The sequence below is a fragment of the Bombina bombina genome, chromosome 1, assembly GCF_027579735.1.
Source record: "Bombina bombina isolate aBomBom1 chromosome 1, aBomBom1.pri, whole genome shotgun sequence".
Taxonomy (NCBI): domain Eukaryota; kingdom Metazoa; phylum Chordata; class Amphibia; order Anura; family Bombinatoridae; genus Bombina; species Bombina bombina.
Window position 1 is genome coordinate 284,680,776 of NC_069499.1, and position 14,757 is coordinate 284,695,532.

At 40.2% G+C, this 14,757-nt stretch overlaps 1 protein-coding gene across 1 annotated transcript in view; it reads left to right on the forward strand.

Annotated features, from left to right (window-relative positions):
• Window positions 1-14,757, forward strand: part of LOC128657661 (macrophage receptor MARCO) — a 201,520-nt gene that overhangs the window by 33,987 nt on the left and 152,776 nt on the right. The window lies entirely within an intron of this gene.

The following is a 14,757-nucleotide window of genomic DNA, read 5'->3' on the forward strand; positions in this document are numbered from 1 at the left end:
TCTGTTGCTCCCGATATCGCAGCTACCTAAATAAAATTATTAACCCCTAATCTGCCGCTCCCGATATCGCTGCCACTATACTACATTTATTAACCCCTAAACCGCCAGCCCCCCACATCGCAACAAGCTAAATTAAACTATATTAACCCCTAAACCTAACCCTAACCCTAACACCCCCTAACTTTAACATAATACAAATATAGCTAAATTAAATTTACACTTATTAACTAAATAAACCTATTAACCCTAAACCGCCAGCCCTCACATCGCAACAAGCTAAATTAAGCTATATTAACCCCTAAACCTAACCCTAACGTAACCCTAACCCTAATGTAACCCTAACACGCCCTCACTTTAACATAATTGAATTAGATCTAAATTAAATGTACAATTATTAACTAAATAATTCCTATTTAAAACTAAATACATACTTACCTGTGAAATAAATCCTAAGATAGCTACAAAATAACTAATAGTTACATTGTAGCTAGCTTAAGTTTTATTTTTATTTCACAGGTAAGTTTATATTTATTTTAACTAGGTAAAAGTTAAGTTCCAGTTTACGGCGGAGACCGTATGAAGAGGATGTTCCACGCCGAATGTCTTCAGGATGGACCCGCTCCTCGCTGGCTGGATGAAGATCGAAGAGGCCGTCTGGATAAAGACTTCTTGCCACATGGATGAGGACTTCGCCGGCTGGATGAAGATAGAAGAGGCCGCCTGGATGAAGACTTCTTGCCGCCTGGATGAGGACTTCACCGGCTGGATGGATCCTTCAAAGCGGGACTTGAAGAACTATAAGTGGATTGTCTTGGGGTTAGTGTTAGATTTTTTTTAAGGTTTTTTTGGGTGTTTTTTTTTTAGTTTAGAGTCTGGGCAGTAAAAGAGTTAAATGCCCTTTTAAGGGCAATGCCCATACAAATGCCCTTTTCAGGGCAATGGTTAGCTTAGGTTATTTTAGAGTTAGGGTTTTTATTTGGGGGGTTGGTTGTGAGGGTGGTGGGTTTTACTGTTGGGGGGGGTGTTTGTATTTTTTTTACAGGTAATAGAGCTGATATCTTTGGGGTAATAACCCACAAAAGGCCCTTTTAAGGGCCGTTGGTACTTTATTATAGGCTAGGGTTTTTTTTATTTTGGGTGGACTTTTTCATTTTGATAGGGCTATTAGATTAGGTGTAATTCTTTTTAATTTTTGATAATTTGTTATTTTTCGTAATTTAGTGGGGGGGTTGTAATTTAGTTAGTTTTTTTGTAATTAGATATTTTTTGTAATTTTTACAGTAGTGTTAGGATTTTATATTGGTAGTTTAGTTTTATTTAATTGGTAGTTAGTTTAATTTTAGTTTAATACTTATAATAGTTTAATTGATAGTTTAAAATTATTTTTTTAAAATTTGACAGGTAAGTTTTAATTTAATTTAAGATAGGGAAATTGTAATTTTAATATAAAGTTAGGTGATCGTTAGGTTTAGGGGTTACTAGTTTAAATTAGTTTATTTTGTTGTGGGGGGCTTTCGGTTTAGGGGTTAATAGTTTATTTTAGTATATTTTGTTGTGGGGGGGCTTGCGGTTTAGGGGTTAATAGGTTTATTATAGCGGCGGTGTGGGCGGATGACAGATTTGGGGTTAATAATATTTAAATAGTGTTTGCGATGCGGGAGGGCAGTGGTTTAGGGGTTAATAACTTTAGTATAGTGGAGACGATGTCGGGAGTGGCGGAATAGGGGTTAATAAAAAAATTTACTGGCGTAGATATCGGGAGCGGCAGATTAGGGGTTAATACATTTATTATAGTGTTTGTGATGCAGGAGGGCCTCGGTTTAGGGGGTAATAGGTAGTTTATGGGTGTTTAGTGTACTTTTTAGCACTTTAGTTAAGAGTTTTATGCTACAGCTTTGTAACGTAAAACTCATAACTACTGACTTTAGATGGCGTTACAGATCTTGTGGTTTTAGTCTGTAACGCTTACTTTTTAGCCTCACCGCAAAACTCGCAATAGCAGCACTATGGGAATCCCATAAAAATACGTTATTTTTACGTGTGCGAGACTGACGTTGCGGTACAGGCTAAAAGGTGTGCGGTGCAGCTATACCGACAAGACTTGTAATAGCGGTGGTGCTGTTTTAACTCTGAAAATGCCATATTTTCAGAGTTACAAGCCGCAACGCAAAACTTGTAATCTAGCTGAATGTTATCTATCTGGCACATATGAACTAACGCCCTCTAGCTGTGAAAAACTGTCAAATGCATTCAGATAAAAGGCAGCCTTTAAGGGCTCTGAAATTAGCTTATGGGCCTAAATATGTTTACCTTTCAACTAAGAATAGCAAGAGAACAAAGCAAATTTGATGATAAAAGTAAATTGGAAAGTTATTTAAAATAAAATGCCCTATCTGATTCATGAAAGTTTAATTTGGACTTTACTGTCCCTTACTTTACTTTACTGTAAACAAACTTCCTACCACCTCATAAATAAAATGTAGCAGTTCATCTATCACATGGGGCAATGTGTCCCAAATGCAGCAGATACTGCCACAAGCAACATTTCACAACAGCAATCTTGAACTCAGTCATTTTCTGTAAAGCTCTCTGCTCTGGTAAAGTTATATAGGAAGCCTTTCTAGTAATACACTGTTCTCTGCAGAAGATTTTGCTAGACAGGTGGCATTATAAAGTAGACAGGCGGGGCAGTGTCATACTTCCTAATATTATAACAAGTTCTCCTATCCATAGCACAATTTCTTTTTATAATTTGATATACATTTATTTAATGATTATTTCTGCAATAAACATTGACATATTTTAATATTAGCTAATGTTAGCTTAAGCTTGGCTAAAATGTTATCCAGGTGGTCATTAAGATCAGCCCGGATGGGCCCCCCTTTAAAAAGGTCCTGGGGAGAACACTTTAATGTATTACTGCAGTAGAGGATGATTATAACTCCCCCATTAGATTACCATGGATTCCATAGAACATTATTATTATTATAATTTATTTGTACAGCGCCACAAAATTCTGTAGCGATGTATCTTCCAAAAAAATGACAGCAATGGCAACAAAGAAAATTCCTCTGCACATATTGTACATCAACTGACTCAAGAATTAATGATGTTGTCCAAAATGCTACTATGCCCCTGTGAGAGAGTACTGCGTTATGTGCACAATTTACTAGTTGGCCAACAGGATAAAAATCAATAAATATTTTATAAATTAAATGTAGTTAAAACAATTTAGTACAAGTTTTTATATTGTTTACAGAAATACAGAAATTAAAACACTGTTACAGTACAAACATACACGAAGTGCAAAAAAAACAAATAGTACCACTATACTAAAACCAATATGGCCCCTAGTTATCAAGCCATCAACCTCAAATACGCTGGAATTCCGCAGCGTATTTGTGGCGAGGCTGATTCGCATTAGTTATCAAGCCCTAGATACCGGCAAAGTAGAATTTAGTGACGTAAGCTTTGATCCGCCAGACTCAGTCCGACACAGATCGATGCTTATGTCACTACAGATGTTCCGCACACAAGTTCGGCACAATCTGACTACTTTTACTAGTTATCAAAAAACAAGCAGGTACGCTCGGCACTTTTCCGGCCCAGCGTACCTGGTTTTCAAACCGCCGCCCTGGAGGCGGCGGATCCCATAGGAATCAATGGGAGTCTGACCATAGCGAAAGTTCATGTTCGCTGCTGCCAGACATTCCATTGATTCCTATGGGAGATGTCTACACCTAACACCCTAATATGTACCCCGAGTCTAAACACCCCTAATCTGTCCCCCCTACACCGCCGCAACTAAATAAAGTTATTACCCCCTAAACCGCCGCTCCCGGAGCCCACCGCCACTATAATAAATATGTTAACCCCTAAACCGCCGCTCCCGGACCCCGCCGCCACCTACATTATACCTATTAACCCCTATACCGTTGCCACCTATAATAAAGTTATTAACCCCTATCCTGTGGATCCCGGACCTCGCCACTACTAAATAAATAGCTTAACCCCTAAAACGCTGCTCCCGGACCTCACAGCAACCTATATTAACCTTATTAACCCCTAATCTGCCCCCCCTACACCGTCGCCACCTATAATAAATTTATTAACCCCTATCCTGCCCCCCCTACACCGCTGCCACTGTAATAAAATTATTAACCCCTAAACCTAAGTCTAACACTAACCCTAACACCCCCCTAACTTAAATATTAATTAAATAAATCTAAATAATCTTATTAACTAAATTAATCCTATTTAAAACTAAATACTTACCTTTAAAATAAACCCTAATATAGCTACAATATAAATAATAATTATATTGTAGCTATTTTAGGATTTATTTTTATTTTACAGGCATCTTTCAATTTATTTTAACTAGGTACAATAGCTATTAAATAGTTATTAACTATTTAATAGTTACCTAGCTAAAATAAAGAGAAATTTACCTGTAAAATAAAAACTAACCTAAGTTACAATTACACCTAACACTACACTATCATTAAATAAATTATTCCTATTTATAACTAAATACTTACCTGTAAAATAAACCCTAAGATAGCTACAATATAACTAATAATTACATTGTAGCTATTTTAGAATTTACAGGCAACTTTGTATTTATTTTAACTAGGTACAACAGCTATTAAATAGTTATTAACTATTTAATAGCTACCTACTTAAAATAATTACAAAATTACCTGTAAAATAAATCCTAACCTAAGTTACAATTAAACCTAACACTACACTACCATTAATTTAATTAAATAAATTAGCTATAAATAACTACAATTAAATTAAATTAAATAAACTAACTAAAGTACAAAAAATAAAAAAAGCTAAGTTACAAAAAATAAAAAAATAAGTTACAAATATTTAAAAAATATTATAACAATTTTAAGCTACTTATACCTAATCTAAGCCCCCTAATAAAATAACAAAGCCCCCCAAAATAAAAAAATGCCCTACCCTATTCTAAATTAAAAAGTTACCAGCTCTTTTACCTTACCAGCCGTTAAAATGGCCCTTTGCGGGGCATGCCCCAAAGAATTCTGCTCTTTTGCTTGTAAAATAAAAATACAACCCCCCCCCGCAACATTAAAACCCACCACCCACATACCCCTAATCTAACCCAAACCCCCCTTAAATAAACCTAACACTACCCCCCTTAAGATCATCCTACTTTGAGTCGCCTTCAGCCAGCCGCCCACCGATGGAACCGAAGAGGAGATCCGAAGCGGCAGAAGTCATCATCCAAGGGGCGCTGAAGAAGTCTTCCATCCGATGAAGTCATCATCCAGGCCGCGCTGAAGAGGTCTTCCAACCGGGCGATGTCTTCTTCCAAGCGGCATCTTCAATCTTCTTTCTTCTGGATCCATCTTCATCCCGCCGACGCGGAACATCCTTCTTCCCCGACGGACTAACAACGAATGAAGGTTCCTTTAAGGGACGTCATCCAAGATGGCGTCCCTTCAATTCCGATTGGCTGATAGGATTCTATCAGCCAATCGGAATTAAGGTAGGAAAAATCTGATTGGCTGATTGAATCATCCAATCAGATTGAAGTTCAATCCAATTGGCTGATCCAATCAGCCAATCAAATTGAGCTTGCATTCTATTGGCTGATCGGAACAGCCAATAGAATTGTACCTAGTTAAAATAAATTGAAAGATGCCTGTAAAATAAAAATAAATCCTAAAATAGCTACAATATAATTATTATTTATATTGTAGCTATATTAGGGTTTATTTTAGAGGTAAGTATTTATAGGATTAATTTAGTTAATAAGAGAAATATTATTTAGATTTATTTAATTAATATTTAAGTTAGGGGGGTGTTAGGGTTAGTGTTAGACTTAGGTTTAGGGGTTAATAATTTTATTACAGTGGCGGCGGTGTAGGGGGGCAGGATAGGGGTTAATAAATTTATTATAGGTGGCGACGGTGTAGGGGGGGCAGATTAGGGGTTAATAAGTTTAATATAGGTTTCGGCGGGGTCCGGGAGCGGTGGTTTAGGGGTTAAACTATTTATTTAGTTGCGGCGAGGTCCGGGATCCGCAGGATAGGGGTTAATAACTTTATTATAGGTGGCGGCAGTATAGGGGGGCAGGATAGGGGTTACTAGGTATAATGTAGGTGGCGGCGGTGTCCGGGAGCGGCGGTTTATGGGTTAATACATTTATAAGAGTTGCGGCGGGGTCTAGAAGCGGCGGTTTTGGGGTTAATAACTTTATTGAGTTGCGGGGGGCTCCGAGGGCGCCGGTATAGGGGGTAGAACAGTGTAGTTAGTGTGGGTGCTTAGTGACAGGGGTATCAATAAAGCTTGATTGATAACTCTCACAGTCCGCTGCTCATCGCCCCGTACTTGGTGCGCGGTTTTTTGACAGCTTTTTTTGATAACTTAGGCGATATTTTGAAGGTCCGCGGCGGCGATGGTAGGCGAGCTTAGGCGGGCGTATTGGTCTGGCGAAGGCAGGTAAAGTAGACGGCTTGATAACTACCCCCCTATATATGAAAAAGCTTTCATCCTATTGGCTGATTTGATTCAAATCAGCCAATAGGATGAAAGCTTTTTCATATATATTGGTTTTAGTATAGTGGTACTATTAGTTTTTTTGCACTTTGTGTATGTTTGTATGTTGTTTTTCTTCTACACAACTCATGTAACAGTGTTATATTTTCTGTATTTCTGTAAACAATATAAAAACTTTGAATAAAATCAGCCAATAGGAATGCAAGGGTACCCCGATATAAAAGGGGTACCTTGCATTCAATCTTCAGTGTGCGGCTGGAGACCGCCTAAAGAGGGAGCTCCGTGTTCATCGGCTGAAGAGGACCACCATCGTTGCTGCCAACCTCGCCGCCACTACAGGGATGAAGATAGAAGATGGACCGTGACCAGGAAGAAGATAGATCCAAGATGGATAAAGATGGAGCGCTGCCGAGATGAAGATGGAGTGCCACCCATCATCATTGGTGAGTACCAATTTAGGATTAGACCGTTTTTTTTTGTTTTTTTTTAGGCAGGGTATTTAGGGGTTTAGGGGGTAATTGTTTTATTTAATGCAAAAGCGCTGTTAGCTTTAGGGCAATGCCATACAAAAGGCGCTTTAAAGGGCTATTGGTAGTTTATTTGTAGAATAGAGTTTTTTATTTTGGGGTGTTTTTTTGGGGGGGTATTAGAATAGGAATATTTTTTTTTGTTTTTGGTAATTTAATTTGTTATTTTTTGTAAGAGTAGCTTTTGTTATTTTTTGTAATGGTAGTTTTTTGTGTGCAAATGTTAGGTTTTTTATTTTTTGTAATGTATTTTTTTTAAGTAATGTTAATTTTTTAGGGTAAACATAGGTTTTAATTTAATTTTACAGGTACGTTTTTATTTATTTTAAGGTAGTTACTATAGTTTTTATTTAATTTATGGGTATGGTTATTACTTTGATGTGGGGGGATGGCAGTTTTTTTTTTTTATTTAGATCGTTTTGTTGATGTTGTGGTATGGCGGTTTATGGATTAAGAGTTTATTTAGATAGTTTGTGTTGTGGGGGGATGGCGGTTTAGGGGTTAATAATTTATTTAGATAGTTTGTGTTGTGGGGGGATTGCAGTTTAGGGGTTAATACGTTTATTTAGTGTTTGCAATGTGGGGGGATGGCAGTTTAGGGGTTAATAGATTATTTATGTACTTTGTGATGTGGGGGGATGGCGGTTTAAGGGTTATTCATTTTATTTAGTGTTTGTGTTGTGGAGTGATGGTGGATTAGGGGTTATTAGACTAGGTGCTTATGGTAGGGTGTTTTTTCCACTTTGTTTCTCCATGGAAGAACACATGCACAGGCAAGGGGAACACATGCACAGGCATGCCAAAACTACCCTAGCGATGTTTACAATTCTTGGGCTACCGCTAGCGAAAAAAACATATTTTTTCAACTTGTAATACAAGTGGATCCTGAGAATCGCAAAAAACATATCGCTAGTGGTGTTTTCATTTTTTATTTAGATTTGTCTTGCCCAATATAGGCAAATACAGTTATTCACTCTAACACCTAATAACACACAATAGGCTCTCTAGTCATGCTCATGAACTAAAATGCAGCATAACTATTTCTGCAAAGTGTTTTTAGGTAATAAACGTTGGTTGCTTGAGAGCAACCAACGTTTCACAAACTATATCTCCTTGGTCTAGATTCAAAAATTGTGAACTGGGTGGAATGCTGGCTTAAGGACAGAAAACAAAGTGTCTTAGTAAATGGAGTTCATTCAGCAGAGGGGGCTGTTACTAGTGGTGTTCCTCAGGGGTCAGTTCTGGGGCCTGTTTTGTTTAACATATTTATCTGCGATATCAGCAAAGGGCTACAGGGGAAAGTATGTCTCTTTGCAGATGATACAAAAATTTGCAACAGAGTGGATGTTCCAGGAGGGGGTAGACAAAATGAGAAGTGATATACAACAATTGGAGGATTGGACAAACGACTGGGATCTAAAGTTTAACACAGCAAAGTGTAAAATAATGCATTTAGGGAAGAAAAATCCAAATGTTAATTACAGACTCAATGCCACTTTACTGACTGTTACAGACGAGGAACAGGACTTGGGAATTATTATTTCAGATGATTTAAAACTTAGTAAACAATGTAGTAATGCAGCGAGTAAGGCTAGCAGAATGCTTGGATGTATTGGTAGAGGTATTTGCAGCAGAAATAGTAAGGTTCTTATGCCACTTTATAGATCATTAGTTAGGCCTCATCTTGAGTATTGTGTGCATTTCTGGAGGCCATATCTTCAGAAGGATATTAACAAACTTGAATCTGTGCAAAGGAGGGCTACCAAAATGGTACATGGTCTAAAAAATAAAACTTACCAGGATAGGCTCAATGACCTAAATATGTATAGCTTAGAGGAGAGAAGGGAAAGAGGTGATATGATAGCAACTTTCAAGTACATTAAAGGGTTTAGTAAAACTGAGGCTGTGGGTATTTTACATAAAATGGAAAATTCAAGAACAAGGGGTCATGAGCTCAAGCTAAAGGGTAGTAGATTCAGGAGTAATTTGAGGAAGCACTTCTTTACAGAAAGAGTGATTGATTTATGGAATAAACTTCCTCAAGAGGTAATAGCAACAAACACTGTGGGGGACTTTAAAAATGCATGGGACAAGCATAGGGCTATCCTACGAACTAGATAAGTTTATACTGTTAGGTAAGGTCGGGCAGACTTGCTGGGCCTATGGCTCTTATCTGCCGTCAATATCTATGTTTCTATGTTTCTATGTTTAGGACTAGAAAACAATGCTAAAACTGAAGCAAAATAAATTTGTTTGCCAGTCTCTAAGACATTAAAAATCATATTCATCTAAACAAACATAAAACTTTCATGTAACTTTAAGCATTACAAAACATAATAGATAATCATAGCAAACAAGTGCCAAACCACATTATGTATTATTGAAGTTTTCCCTATATGTCATAATCAGGGCTACAGGGCCGGACTGGGAATAAAAAGTAGCCCTGGAAAAATTTGAAGACCAGCACTATTTTCTGTTGAGTCCGCAGAATGCACATGTCCCATTTTTCTCAAGGGGATTACTCGGATACTCCTTCCCCCAATATTTATTCAGAACTAAATGATATTAGTTTGTAATAAAAATCCCAGATCAATATTACATAGGCACCATAAAACCCAGTTTTCTTCCTAATGGGAAAGAGCCCACAGCTGCATTCATTACTTTTGGGAAATAAGAACCTGGCCACCATGAGGAGGCAAAGACAACCCATCCAAAGGCTTAAATACTCCTCCCACTTCCCTCATCCCCCAGTCATTCTTTGCCTTTTGTCCCAAGAGGTTGGCAGAGAAGTGTCAGAAGTTTGCTTTGTCTCTTATGGAGGGTAGTACTCTTCAACATGGGATGGGAGCTTTAAGTAATCCTATCAGTCTCTCAGTGAGGGCCTGGATGAAAGTTAGAGTCCGGAGATGCAGGGAGAGTCTTTCTGTGAAACCATCCCGACTCATGTTAACAGCTCCACAAGCAATCAGCATTGTCAAACTTCACTTCACTGCCTGCTTTCTTCTCTCAAGACCATGGCGGAGGCGCTGCTACTATTCGTCACACTTGAAGGGCCATGTTCCTGTTCCATGGCGTAGATTCTGGTAAGATCGTTTCATTTTACTTCATCAGAATGTACTGTAACTTATTTGTTTTCCTTAAGGAACTATCTTGCGGGACTTATTAAGTATATATATAGGGCCTCAGCGAGGCTCCTTTGGTATCTTGGAATCGAGGGTTAATATCTCCTGAGGGGGATTATTGAACAGGGTTTTTTTAATCATGTTTCTTATGTGATTTATCTGCTTATGTGTAGTGTTAACTGGGCTCTTGGCTTAGAACATAAAGGCCTTTGGAAGTGATGCAACCTTATGGTTGAGCGTGTTTTTTTTGGACTGTACGGTTCACCTTGTGACTGGATGTGTTTACGTGATGGTCTTCCATTTCCGCTTTCCTGACTGTGACTAGTCTGCTAGTGTCTGGTTGTGAGTGCCCCAGCCATTGTGGGTGTCAAGTTTTTTCTTTAGTCCATTATTATTATATTCTCTATCTATTTATGGAGAATTCTGATGCTGAGACTGTTCAAATTTCAGATTCAGATTCTTCGACTTTTGAAGAATGCGAATTGGCCCCGTTGACACAGGTCAATCAGTTATGTTTGATATGCCGTATAAGAGCGCCCTGTTTCCTCAGGCTCGGGGAATCAGGGGTCTGCTGAGCCATCCGCCTCTGGGGGTTCTGTCCTTTGAGAACCGAGTTCCTTACGGCTCCTTACTACTACACATGCAGATTATGTTTATCTCTCCTTACAGGGCGGCTTGTTCCCCCCAGAGGTTGCAGCTCGTTTTTGCTTTCACATATGTTTGGTGATTATGCATCTGTGCTCGTGCCCGGTTGTACCGGGTCTACCGCCTTGGGTGGGCCTATACAATTCCCTGTGGGTGTAGCTGTCCCTGAGTGTTGTGCCTTTCATTACAGAATAGCACTTCTTGGCGTTTTACTCAGACACGTTTTTGAGTTATTGGAGGATCCTATCCTTAATGGATATGGGAATTCGCAGTATTCTACTTCGAATGGCTCACCTCATTAGACATGAGGGGATGACGTAATTTCCAAATTGTCTGCTTATTAAAATCTTTCCCAGTTTTTGTTGGAAGAGCAGGGTTCCATGTGGCTGGCCCTGCGGGTATACCTGTTTTCTTCCTGGGCATTAACCTACGGGTTGCCTTATATTTGCTTTTGTCTGGTTAGGATGTCTTTTAATTTTGATTATGTGATTCCTTTGGGAACTTCTGAGATTGACTCTCTCTGGTTGCTTCTTCGGAAGTTTGTTAAGGGACACGTTAGTCCTCTGTTTGTCTGTTTGACCTTCCCCTCTGAGGGAGGATTTAGGCAACTTGACAGTTATGACCCCAGCTGCGGCTGGCCCTGCTGGGATTCAGATCTTCTGTCCTGTTGCTTATTCAGACACGTGGTGCCTGTTCTGCTTGGCTGGTCCGTTGGGGCGCTGAGTGCTCACATTATTATTTGTGTGTTTTCTTGTTTTTCTTTACAAGTTCAGCTAAGCACTCTAAAAGGATCCGTATGGCAGGGGGATTGTGTCAGTCCTTATTCAGCCTTCAATCTGGTTGACCAGGTCAGTGGAGTTCCCCTGCATCACTCTACTTGCTCCGATTTCCTCAGTGGCCTAGAGTTTCTTTCCTCTCTTGGGTGGATTGGGGGCTTAGCACCTCCTTCCCGCCATTTTGGCCTTCTAAGGCTCTGGAATTGTCCTTGGACTTGTTCCGGCTGTTGTTCTCTTCTTGAGACCTTTTGGATTTTGTCCATTCCACGGGTTCCTTAGGGGGACCTGGTTCCCTTCGGGAGTTGGTTACTTTGTAGGGACATGGGCAGTGTGATCTCCTTGAGCTCAGTTAGGGTTTCTTTCCTGGAGCTGGGGAATGCTCCGCATCCTTCTTTCATCTTCTCCTCTGATTTTGTGGAGGTTATGTGGAGACTAGCTTTTGCTCAAGTCACTTTTTCCTCGAGGTATCCCCTTGTTCTTGGTCGTCTTGTGGCTTTTTCCGCCTAGGGCTCTAGTGACCTTGTTTTGGTCTTTGCTCCCTTAGCTCCTTGGAGCGTTGGACTCTGGCAAGGGGTGGTCTCATCTTTGGTCAGGACTTGCAAGTTTTTCTCGTTGCCCATTTTACTTTGTACATTGTATGTATGGTTATATCCCAGGGGTCCAGTTTTTATATCCCTTCGGGAGTTGGTTACTTTGTAGGGACATGGGCAGTGTGATCTCCTTGAGCTCAGTTAGGGTTTCTTTCCTGGAGCTGGGGAATGCTCCGCATCCTTCTTTCATCTTCTCCTCTGATTTTGTGGAGGTTATGTGGAGACTAGCTTTTGCTCAAGTCACTTTTTCCTCGAGGTATCCCCTTGTTCTTGGTCGTCTTGTGGCTTTTTCCGCCTAGGGCTCTAGTGACCTTGTTTTGGTCTTTGCTCCCTTAGCTCCTTGGAGCGTTGGACTCTGGCAAGGGGTGGTCTCATCTTTGGTCAGGACTTGCAAGTTTTTCTCGTTGCCCATTTTACTTTGTACATTGTATGTATGGTTATATCCCAGGGGTCCAGTTTTTATATCGGACGGGGGATTTCAGTTTAGGGTTCTTGTTTGTTTGGTGGCACAGACCTCTCCTCACTCTGGTTCTTCCAGTGGCTGAGGTTCTGTCTTTCAGAAGTGCGGTCCCTAACTTAGGGCTTCTCCTGTTTTCAGGAGGTTGGGACAGATGGGTTATCCTATTCCGGAGAGAGGTACACTCTCTGGGTTTTTCTGTCCATCTGTAGAGTTGCTAGCTCTGCCTTGAGTCTATGTTGGGCCTTAGCTAGATCTCTAGGTCTACGGCCTCGTTGACGGTCTCCATGTGGTGTTTTGGGTTGGCATCCGAGCACTGTTGTAATGGCTGTGCCATTTTTCCGCTCGTTTTTGAGCTGGGGTTTTTCTGGTCCCCTAGTTTCAGACATGCCAATGCTTGGGCTGGCCTGCTGGAGGTAGGTCCTGAGATCCGTTGTTCTTCTCGGATCTTGGGGGCGCATTGGTCCTCGTTGAGGTTCTGGGCTCTCCTTTTATTTTCGAGACCTATGTGTAGGTCTGGCATTTTTGGTTGCCTAGAGTGTGCCTTCTGTAGTGGAGGTTTAGCACTCTACATTGGTAGCCACTTCTAGCAAGTATTTCTTCTGTTTCATCCTGAGTATGGCTGCGTGTTCTTGTCTCAGGTATTTACCTTTGCCTGGGTCTGCTACAAGTACTTTTGCCTGAATACTTCAGTGTTCTGAGTTCGGATGACATTTGGTCTCCATTTTTAGTTGTTCCTAGGTGCTAGTTGACTTGCTGCCTGGCAAGTGAAGGGTTGCTCTTTGAAACCAACTGCAGCTGTTTGCGCCTTGATCGTGTGCTAGCTAGCTGTTCCAATCCTTTGCAGGATTTTTGGAGAAGCTTTTCTCTGTTCTGCTACCTGGTTATAAACCTTGTGGTTTCTATTTGGATTGGGCGTTGCCTTCCCTTATTGTCAGGACCCATTTAGGTCTTGTGAGCTTGGTTTGATTTGGGAGTTTTTCCTTTTATGGCGTTTGGGTAGCCTTTCGGTTTCCGTTTGGTTCTTCCTTGCCTTATTCCTTTGGGTGTTTTGGCTGGTGTTCCCTTCGCTAGTGAAGGGTGTGTGGTGGGGGACTGACTGTTGAGCGACGGTGTCTCCTGGAGGACTGTTGGCTCACTTGAGTCTGATGTTGCGGTCTCTAGTGAGGCTTCCAGGCTATCTGCTGGTCAGTGTCCTTGGGGCCTTTTCCCTTCCTGTTATCTCGGCTTCGGACAAAGCAGTTTTTTTTGTTGGTTAGTGATTTTCAGGCATGGTGCCCTCAGAATGGGCTGCCTATTGTACCCTCCCATTTTGGCATTCGGTGTCCTCTATAGCTTGGGTATTTTTCCCCCAAAAGTAATGAATTCAGCTGTGGACGCTTTCCATTTAGGAAGAAAAACATAAATTATACTTACGTGATAATTTTCTTTTCTTCCGATGGAAAGCGTCCACAGCTCCCCACCCTTCTTTTTATGTGGGGCATCTTTATTTTTTATTCTTCTGGCACCTTTTTTCACCCTTATATTTCTTCTACTGTTCCTTGTTCCTCGGCAGAATTACTGGGGGATGAGGGAAGTAGGAGGAGTATTTAAGCCTTTGACTGTGGTGTCTTTGCCTCCTCCTGGTGGCCAGGTTCCTATTTCCCAAAAGTAATGAATGCAGCTGTTGACTCTTTCAATCGGAAGAAAAGAAAATTATCAGGTAAGCATAATTTATGTTTTTATCCATGAAATAATTATCCATAGTGTCATCTGGAGAAGATACTTAAAACAGTGTGTCAATTTGTCTCTCAGTGTGACTGGTAGGTCAATCCAGCCTTGCAGGGCTATATCTAATTGCAGGGATTGACAAATGAAATAAATGTAGCATACACAGAGAGTTCAAGCTCTTTAATTATGTAATATTTATGGGAATTAAATTTTGCTTTTAATGCCCCTTTAGAAAATGTAAAAAATACATGCACATATAATATATTTAGATCAACATTTGTAGATATGTGCATGATCGAAAAATTTGTTTCGGTTCGGTTTGGATCGATTCGGAGTTTTTCGAATTTCGTTTCGGATTCATTCAGATTAAAAAAAATTTGGCTGGATTCGGTTTGGAAA